The following is a 10836-nucleotide window of genomic DNA, read 5'->3' as shown; positions in this document are numbered from 1 at the left end:
ATAATGAGTGAGTGTGTATTAGTAGAGTAATTATGAGTATGAGTAAAGTAATAATGAGGGACCGCGAACGCGATATTAATCAATTGGCTGTCATGCACAATATGTCAACCTTTGTTCTCACTGTTGACCGCTGGTCGAGTCTCTTAACACACCATGCATAACGCTGATGTGCAAAGTGATTTCCAAAATGACAATTCTACAGGAGAAGGCAAAAAAGGTCTTAAATTTGAAGGGAAATTAATGTAAAAAATCATTCCAAGTACTTTTGGAGCATTTCTTGTAATGTGTTTATTCTTTTATGCTTTGTTCAAATTGTGCAAAAAAGAAAAATGTAAATGGAGACACATGATTTTCTTTGGAGAGCATTTGATGCACTTCACTAAAAAACAACAAACCAATAGCAAACACACAGAAATCAGGAGAGAGCGCGAACGCAGTCCCCCACTTTCAGAAATTACACATTTGGGGAATTCGCAGCGGTCAGCACAACCGGAGTGCAATGGCTGAGCCTCGCCCTGGGTGAACCACCTTCTTGATCATGGTCTCGCCCCTGCCAGGTAAGTATGAGGTCCAGTGGCACCGCCGAACAGAGACACCGAATCACACACCGTTCAAACTCACGGTGAGCTCCATGGTAGCCAATTGATTAATTTCTGATAATGAAGGACCGCGTTCGCTTTTCCCTGATTTCTGTGGTAGCAAAGAAAGAGCTTGTAGATTTAAGCCGACCGTATTCATTTAGTTTCTTGTTCTGAATGATTTTCATTCTGATTCGTTGTTTTTTTGCGTGCAGCTCCGAACGATAGGACGGATTTGTGGTGTTTTTGCATTGGAACAAAAAGTGGTTGTCCAGAGCTATTTTTGGATAGGCAGCGTTTACATAAAAAGCTTGTTGATACAAACGTTAAAGAGACCGGTGTTTTAAATCAGCTTTAGCACTGGGCACATAATTAGCCGTTTGCACTATTTCTTAGGCTAATTTGACCGTTTCATGATTGAGCTATGTCAAAGGGCATGCTTGTCAGGTGGATTTCGAAAAAAAACGTAGCACCTGGAGGAAAACCATGCAGACAAAGGGAGAACATGCAAACTCCTCCTGCGGAACTTTTGGAGAATTGTAAAAAAAAAAAAAAAAAAAAAAAAAAAAGTTATATGATATGATAATACAAGATCTTGTGACCATGTTGAAAAAATTGTGATGTTGCCTTCTTGTGGCACTTTTAAAGAACTGTTAAAAATTAGTTATGATATGGCAATATGAGATCTTGGTAAAAAAAAAATCTTGTGATGTTGACCTCTTTTGGCAATTTTGGAGAATTGTAAAAAAGTCATTTGAAATGTTAATACACTATATTGCCAAAAGTTTTCACTCACCCATCCAAATAATTGAATTCAGGTGTTCCAATCACTTCCATGGCCACAGGTGTATAAAATCAAGCACCTAGGCATGCAGACTGCTTCTACAAACTTTAGTGAGCGTCTCAGGAGCTCAGTGAATTCCAGCATGGTACTGTAATAAGATGCCACCTGTGCAACAAGTCCAGTCGTGAAATTTCCTCGCTACTAAATATTCCACAATCGACTGTCAGTGCTATTATAACAAAGTGGAAGCGATTGGGAACAACAGCCATGAAGTGTTAGTGCCATGTAAAATAACAGAGCTGAGGCTCATAGTGCACAGAGGTCGCCAATTTTCTGCAGAGTCAATTGCTACAGACCTCCAAACTTCATGTGGCCTTCAGATTAGCTCAAGAACAGTGTGCAGAGCTTCATAGAATGCAGTCGAGCAGCTGCATCCAAGTCTTACATCACCAAGCATAATGCAACGCGTCGGATGCAGTGGTGTAGAGCACACCGCCACTCTAGAGCAGCGGAGACATGTTCTCTAGAGTGACGAATCACGCTTCTCTATCTGGCAACCCGATCCACGAGTCTGGGTTTGGTGGTTGCCAGGAGAACGGTACTTGTCTGACCGCATTGTGCTGAGTGTAAAGTGTGGTGGAGGGGGGATTATGGTGTGGGGGTGTTTTTCAGGAGTTGGTCTCGGCCCCTTAGTTCCAGTGAAAGGAAATCTTAATGCTTCAGCATACCAAGAGATTGTGGACAATTTCATGCTCCCAACTTTGTGTTCCCAGTTTGGGGATGGTCCCTTCCTGTTCCAACATGACTGTGCACCAGAGATAATGCATAAAGACTTAGACAAGCGAGTTTGGTGTGGAAGAACTCGACTGGCCTTCACAGAGTGCTGACCTCAACCCGATAGAACACCTTTGGGATGAATTAGAGCTGAGACTGCGAGCCAGGCCTTCTCATCCAACATCAGTATCTGACCTCACAAATGTGCTTCTGAAAGAATGGTCAAAATTCCCATAAACACATTTCTTGTGGAAAGCCTTCCTAGAAGAGTTGAAGCTGTTATAGCTATAGTTATTTAGGCACAGTCTTCTTCAGTCTTTTTAAAGAAAGTAATGAAATCTGTGATCGTTGAACTTAAACTTCATAAATGGCAAATTATTTTACCCCAACAATACTATCACTAACATTATTATCATATTTAACACCATTTTTTGAGAATTAAAACATAACTATACATTTATACTAGTTATAAAGTAGCAGGTGCTTGCGTCTCCTGAGCTCGTATTGCCACTTGGAGATGCTGAAATGATAACGGAGCGCAAGACATGACAGCAAGGTGAGCAAAGCTCTACCATCTGTAGCCATGGTGACGGCAGCTTCCTTCTTCCACTTGAAAGCAAAGAGGGCGTCCCAGAGTTGACTCCTGAATTTAGACCCTCCTCTTAATTGGAAGCACCCTTCACAGCACAGAGTGTGACTTCATATGGAGTGTGACTCTGTAGGGGAGTTTTAGTGAGGAGGGAATGGTTTGGGAAAAGCCGATAGTGAAGTGACTAAACATAAGCAGTACAAGTGGCTGCTGATTGGTTGCAGCCTGTTTTCTACTGCAACCAATTACAATGTATACTTTTAAAACACTGGTTAAGTAAATACAGCTACAGGCTATGTTAAGAGCACATGCAGGTAGACATACCACTGTAATTTTAGCCTTGTGCTTATTTGTGGCCACCAGTTTTCTTGTGAGCGTGGTACAAAAAAAATCTTGTAATGTCGCCCTCTTGTGGCAGTTTTGGAGAACTGTAAAACAAATTAACATGATATGGTAAAATGAGATCATGTGACCATGTTGGTAAAAAATAAATCTTGTAATGTCGCCCTCTTGTGGAACTTTTGGAGAATTGCTAAAAAGATAGATAGATAGATAGATAGATAGATAGATAGATAGATAGATAGATAGATAGATAGATAGATAGATAGATAGATAGATAGATAGATAGATAGATAGATACTTTATTGATTCCGAAGGAAATTAGTACAGTGGCCAAGAAGGGTAAATGTTGTTACAAATGATCAGTGTTGTTCACTGCGTTTATATCGACATAGTTATGTAGACATAATGTCGCTCTCTTGTGGCACTTTTGGACAACTGTTATAAAACTAACATGATGTGGTAAAATGAGATCATGTGACCATATTGGTAAAAAAAATCCTTGTAATGTCGCCCTCTTGTGGCACTTTTGGAGATTTGCAAAAAAGTAATATGATATGGTAATATAAGATCTTGTGATCATGGTAAAAAAAAATCTTTGTAATGTCGCCCTCTTGTGGCACTTTTGGAGAATTGCAAAAAAAGCAATATGATGTGGTAATATGAGGTCTTTTGACCATGGTAAAAAAATTTTTTTGTAATGTCGCCCTGTTGTGGCACTTTTGGAAAACTGTAAAAAAAAAATTTATGGTAAAAGGAGTTAATGTGACCACTTTAGGAGAATTGTAAAAAAAAAAAAAATTTTGTGTTCATGTCTTTGTGTTTAGTTGTTCTCTCTTTCTGCCTTTTTGCCCTTTTTCAAAACAACTGGCTGCTGATTGGTTGCAGCCTGTTCTCCAATAAAAAACAAAGAAAAGAATGTCAAAACAAAGATAGAGTGTATACTTCTAAGACACTGGTTAAGTAAATACGGCTACAAGGTTATGTTATGAGCACATGCAGTTAGACAGACCACTGTAATTTTAGCCTTGTGATTATTTGTGGCCAGTTTTCTTGTGACTATGGTAAAAAAAAAAAAGATGTCGCTCTTTTGTTGCACTTTTGGAGAATTGTTATGAAAAATAATATGATATGGTAATATGAGGTCTGTTGACCATGGTAAAAAAAATCCTTGTAATGTCGCCCTCTTGTGGCAGTTTTGGAGAAATGCAATAAAGTAATATGTTGTAATTATATGAGATCTTGTGACCATGGTAAACAAAAATCTTTGTAATGTCGCCCTGTTGTGGAACTTTTGAAGAATTGTAAAAAAAAAAAAAAAATAGTGATATGATATTGTTATGAGCTTGTTCACTACTGCAACCAATTAGAGACATTGTAGAGTGACTGGGGGCGGGACTTTTGGTATAAAAAAAAAGGAAAAGAATGTCAAGGGCAATTGTAGCCTAATGGTTAAGATACTGGACTAGTAAGCAGAGGTTTGATGGTTCAAACCTCATCACTGCCAGGCTGCCACCGTTGGGCCCTTGAGCAAGGTCCTTAACCCTCAATTGCTTAGACTGCAAAATGTAAGTCGCTTTAAATAAAAGCGTCTGCTAAGTGCTGAAGATGAAAATGTAAAGACAAAGCAAGAGTGTAAACTTTTATTAATTGATTATTTGTAGCCAGTTTTTTTGTGACAATGGTAAAAGGAAATTGTAATGTCGCCCTCTTGTGGCACTTTTGGAGAATTGTTTCAAAAAGTAATATGATATGGTAAAATAAGATCATGTGACCATGTTGGTAAAAAAAATCTTGTAATGTCGCCCTCATGTGGCACTTTTGGAGAATTGCAATAAAGTAATATGTTGTGTTAATATGAGATCTTGTAACCATGGTAAACAAAAATCTTTGTAATGTCTTCCTGTTGTGACATTTTTGAAGAATTGCAAAAAAAAAATAGTGATATGATATTGTTATGAGCCTGTTCTCCACTGCAACCAATTAGAGACATGGTGGAGTGACTGGGGGCGGGACTTTCAATATAAAAGCAGCAAGCAACCGCCACAAATAAAAAAAAAATAAATAAAAAAAAAGAATGTCAGGATAAAGATAGAGTGAATACTTTGAAAGCTCTGGTTAAGTAAATACAGCTACAAGGTTATGTTATGAGCACATGCAGGTAGACAGACCACTGTAATTTTGACCTTGTGATTATTTGTGGCCACCAGTTTTTTTATTACTGAAATTGTAATAATGCCCTCTTGTGGAATTTTTGGAGAATTGTTAAAAAAACTAATATAACGTGGTAATATGAGGTTTTGTGAACATGGTAAAAAAAGATCCTTGTAATGTCGCCCTCTTTTGGCAGTTTTGGAAAAAATTGACATGATATGGTAAAATGAGTTCATATAACCAATTTGGTAAAACAAAATCTTGTAATGTCGCCCTCTTGTGGCACTATTGGAGATTTGCAAAAAAGTAATATGATGTGGTAATAAGAGATCTTGTGACCATGGTAAAACAAATCTTTGTAATGTTGCTGTGTTGTGGAACTTTTGGAGATTTGTAAAAAAAAAATAGTGATTTAATATTGTTACATGCCTGAGGGACACATGTTTTTTTCTGTTTTCATGTCTTTGTGTTTGGTTGTTCTCTCTTTCTGTCTTTCTGTATTTTTGCCGTACAAGTGGCTGCTGATTGGTTGCAGCGTGTTCTCCACTGCATCCAATGAGAGATATGGTGGACTGACTGGGGATAAGCAGTACAAGTGGCTGCTGATTGGTTGCAGCCTGTTCTCCACTGCAGCCAATGAGAGATATGGTGGAGTAACTGGGGGCGGGGCTTCCAGTAAAAAAAACAGCAAGAGACCGCCACAAATAAATAAAGGAAAGAAAAGTTAAAGATAGAGTGTATACTTTTAAAGCACTGGTTGAGTAAATACAGCTACAGGCTATGTTAAGAGCACATGCAGGAAGACAGAACACAGTAATTTTAGTCTTGTGACCCTGGTAAAAAAAAAAAACTTGAAATATCGCCCTCTTGTGGCACTGTTGGAGAATTGTTATAAAAACTATTATGATGTGTTAATATGAGGTTTGTTGACCATGGTAAAAAAAATCTTGTAATGTCGCCCTCTTGTGGCAGTTTTGGAGAATTGCAATAGTAAAAAGTAATATGTTGTGGTAATATGAGATCTTGTGATCATAATAAACAAAAATCTTTATAATGTCGACTTGTTGTGGATCTTTTAAAGAATTAAAAAAAAATAGTGATATGATGTTGTTACGAGCCTGTTCACTACTGCAACCAATTAGAGACATGGTGGAGTGACTGGGGGCGGGACTTTCAGTATAAAAGCAGCAGGCGACCGCCACAAATAAAAAGAAAAGAATGTCAAGACAAAGCTAGAGTGTATACTTTGAAAGCTTTGGTTAAGTAAATACAGTTACAAGGACATGTTAAGCGCACATGCAGGTAGACAGACCACTGTAATTTTAGCCTTGTGTTTATTTGTGGCCACCAGTATTCTTGTGACAATCGTAAAAAAATAAAAAATAAAAAAAAAATAAAAAAAAAATTCTAATGTCGCCCTCTTGTGGCACTTTTGGAGAATTGTTATAAAAACTAATATGATAAGGTATGATATTGAAACGAGCCTGTTCACTACTGCAACCAATTAGAGACATGGTGGAGTGACTAGGGGTGGGACTTTCAGTATAAAAAAAAAAGACAAGAATGTCAAGAACAGTTGTAGCCTAGTAGTTAAAATATTGGACTAGTAAGCAGAAGGTTGCTGGTTGAAACCTAATCACTGCCAGGCTGCCACCGTTGGGCTCCTGAGCAAGGCCCTTAACCCTCAATTGCTTAGACTGCAAAATGTTAGTTGCTTTAAATAAAAGCGTCTGCTAAATGCTGAAAATGAAAATTTAAAGACAAAGCAAGAGTGTATACTTTTATTATTTGATTAATTGATTATTTGTGGCCAGTTTTCTTAAGACCATATTAAAAAAAATTGTAATGTCGCCCTCTTGTGGCACTTTTTGGAGAATTGTTTTAAAAAGTAATTGGATGTTGTAATATGAGGTCTTGTTGGTACACAAAAATCTTTGTAATGTCGCCCTGTTGTGGCAATTTGGAAGAATTGTAAAAAATAGTTGTAACGCACGGCTTGAACCGTAGTGGAATAATTTCACTCTGATCGTAATTATTACCACCAGCTCTACATGTACACAGATCACAAATAAACCTTGAGATTTGTGAATACTTTATATAGTTCCTATGGACCAATATCAGTACTTCACTAGGTTCTAGGAGGAGGGCTTGGACAGAATTACAACAGACAGAAAGTTGATAGTTTTATAAATGAAATTCTTTCATTTATTTACAGAAAATACTAAATAGAAAATAATTTTTCCACACTCTGGGTTTTAGCTCTTCACAACAGTATCAAAACAATAAAGTGACTCTTATAATAAAGTACAATAAAACAAAATTCACATAGAGCTCAATTTCAGTAGCAATTTAAAGGAATTTCCCACTACAGTAATACACTTAACCCAGGAACTTAAAAGAAATAGTTAAATAAAGTGTAGTGTAGGGAATGTGTATCTAAAATACTAAGATATAATAGGGTGTATGTTGATATGTGTATACAAAAAAAACAAAAAGAAACAAATATTTCCAGTCACTGCGATATAACCCAGTTCAAATTAACCCAATTTCCTGAAATAATTGTCTTTCAGGATCACAATAGCAAATATTTACATACAGTCTCGGCTTAAACTTAACACAATCCACAACCATTAACCAATAACGTTCAGTTTTTTTTATAACCCCCTTTTAGTCCAAAAGGAGAAAATGTAAAATTTCAGTAACAAAGATCTGGTTTCTTTCCGTGTATCACGTCTCTCTGTACCCCTTTTTTCGGTGTGTGTTTCAAAGAAAGTGTGTTTATGCTTCACTACCCGGGTAGACTTAAAGTGTGTGTGTGTGTGTGTGTGTGTGTTTCGCTCCCTTATCTGCGCGTCTCTCTTTCTCTCCTTCTCTCTGCTGCGCTGCTCGGTGCTCAGGTGCTGCTGACGTCACTAGCACAGCCTGCTGGGAATCGTAGTTTCAGTCTGGCTCGCCATCTTGGATCTCGGGAATCTGATAACTTTTCTGTCCTTAAAAAACAACCTGCATAGTGCAGCACTTCACTTAATAATGATGTACTCTCAAACATATAAAGCTCAACATAACACTGAACCAAAATATTACAACATTTAAGGCTCAAATGTATATATTAGCCAAACGCTAATCCGAGCTAACACTAGGCTGCTCAAAGACCCGCTATCGTAAACATAACATAACATATAGCCCATTATACTCCGGTTGTTTTATTAGTATCAATCTTTCACTCACTTATAAGCACTTCCAACACCTTAATATATTAATATTTACACATAAATCCTTCTGAATTCACTTTAACTGAACTCACCGGAGTTTTTTTCCTTCACAGTATAACAGCATCTAATGTCAGTTTGTTCAGCTCAGGGCAAAACTCAGAAAAATACTGCAGCAGGGAACTTTTAACACAACTACAGTGTTCTAATAAACCTAATATTCTGTATAGAGGCTGTGACTAAACACAAGCTCCTCTGCACACTGACACACACTCACTCAGAGAGAGAATAAAGGAGGGAAAAGAATGCGCATGCTCTGTAGGGGTGACTCAAGTATAGGGTATGTTCTTAACGGGGGTTACATCCTCCCCGCCTTGAACTCACATGCGTCCCTGCATGTTTCTTTCATTTTCACTACCAGGTATGAACTGGCTTAAGTTAAGGTTGGTTGAGTTCAACGCTTCAGTAAAAGCCCTATCAAGTCCACTAAACAAGGACTGCATCACTAGAATTAGAGGATTCCCCATTGATTGGTAGGTGAACCTTTCTGGAGCTGATCTCTGTCTTATTGATCTCCTCAACTCTGTCTCTTCAACAGGGTTCGAATGATCCTTAACAGTTTCAACTTCATCAAGTTGAACTGCCGAACATTCAAGTGTCGGTAGAAGATTCTCCTCGATATCATTTGTAGCTGCCAAAGAATCAGGCTGAATCACTTTTGAAGTATCATCAGACAATGAAAGTACAGGTTGTACAAACTCGGATGAGGCATGCTCTTCACACACATTATCTAGGTTGTTTTCTTGAATTGGATCTACATGGGACTCTGTATCAGGAAGAGTTAGCCCAGGGACCTCACCTGTGTGTGAAACTTCATCTGACACATCACCGGTTTCTAAATTTCTTGGAAAGAACGCTTCTGCATCTGGGTTAAGACCTGTGTCCCTCACGGGGTTCCTCTGGGCTCTTTCATCTGCTCTGATTGGATATGTTTTTGTTAGAATTTCCAGATCACTGTCTTTGTAAACAATTCCTGGACCAGAAAAGTCTTCTCCATCTGTATCATCATCATCTGGACACTCAGGCATTTCGGCTTCGGCCAAACTTTCATGAGCATTTGGTATTTCAACCCCAGCTACACCAGTGTTCTCACTGACCTCAGAGGGTGCTGTCAAGAACCCACAAGGCAACAGCAAATCCCTGTGTAGTGTTCTCTCTGGTCCCCCAGAGGTTTTTGGGGTGACAACATATACAGGAGAATCACCTATCTGTTTCTCAACCTCATAAATCTCCTGACTCCATCTGTCACTTAATTTATGCTTCCCTCGTAGTCCTACGTTTCGGACAAGGACTTTATCTCCAGGCTCAAGGACAGACTCCCGAACCCTTTTGTTATAGCGGACTTGATTCCTGGAAGCATTCACTTCACTGTGCTCAACTGCAAGCTTGTAGCTTTCCTTCAGGCTTTCCCTCAGCCTCTTGACATACTCTGAATGAGTTTGAGCGTTCTGTTTTCTGGGAAGTCCAAAAGCCAAATCTATTGGTAGATTAGGCTGCCTACCAAACATAAGTTGGTATGGTGAAAAGCCAGTTGTATCGTTCTTTGTGCAATTATAAGCATGAACTAGTGGTTGCACAAAATCTCGCCATCTTCCTTTTTCCTCTTCCTGGAGCGTTCCCAGCATGCTAAGAAGAGTTCGATTCATCCGCTCTACAGGATTACCTCTAGGGTGATAAGGTGTGGTTCGGGTCTTCTTAACCCCAAGGAGCTGACACAGCTCCTTAATCAAGGCAGACTCGAAATCACGACCCTGATCACTATGTAATCGTTCAGGAAGTCCATAGTGAACAAAGAAACTGTTCCATAAGGTCTTTGCCACAGTTTTCGCTTTCTGGTCTGCAGTGGGAACAGCAACTGCGTACTTTGTAAAATGATCAGAAATGACGAGGATGTCTTTTGTCCCTCTACGGTCTGGCTCCAATGAGAGGTAGTCAATACAAACTAACTCCATAGGCCTACTAGTTCTGATGCTAACCAATGGAGCGCTTTTTTCTGCATTAGTTTTCCGCCTAAGGCACCGCTCACATGTCCTAACTTTCTTCTCCACATCTGCTTGCATGTGTGGCCAGTAAAACCTAGTACGGACGAGATCAAGCGTCCTTTCTACTCCCATGTGTCCCATTGAATTATGAAGGTTATCAAGAGCCGTCTCGCGATATGTTTTTGGCAGGACCAGCTGGAAAGATGGCTCCCCCCTTACCATTCGACGTCTGTAAAGCACATTGTTGTCTAGAACAAGCTGGTCTCGAACCCTCAGCAATAACTGCACTTCTCTGTCTTCACGCTGTTTTGCCCTATAAGACACCCTTTTTCCAGAAGTTACAAAGGAAAGAACACGATTGATGGCT

At 38.9% G+C, this 10836-nt stretch overlaps 1 pseudogene; it reads right to left on the bottom strand.

The window, feature by feature from the left end:
- Window positions 1–416: 416 nt before the first annotated feature.
- LOC134329715 (U1 spliceosomal RNA) lies at window positions 417–565 on the bottom strand (annotated as a pseudogene).
- Between the last annotated feature and the right edge of the window lie 10271 nt (window positions 566–10836).

This window comes from Trichomycterus rosablanca, chromosome 15, assembly GCF_030014385.1.
Source record: "Trichomycterus rosablanca isolate fTriRos1 chromosome 15, fTriRos1.hap1, whole genome shotgun sequence".
Taxonomy (NCBI): domain Eukaryota; kingdom Metazoa; phylum Chordata; class Actinopteri; order Siluriformes; family Trichomycteridae; genus Trichomycterus; species Trichomycterus rosablanca.
This window is presented reverse-complemented; position numbering and strand designations above follow the sequence as displayed.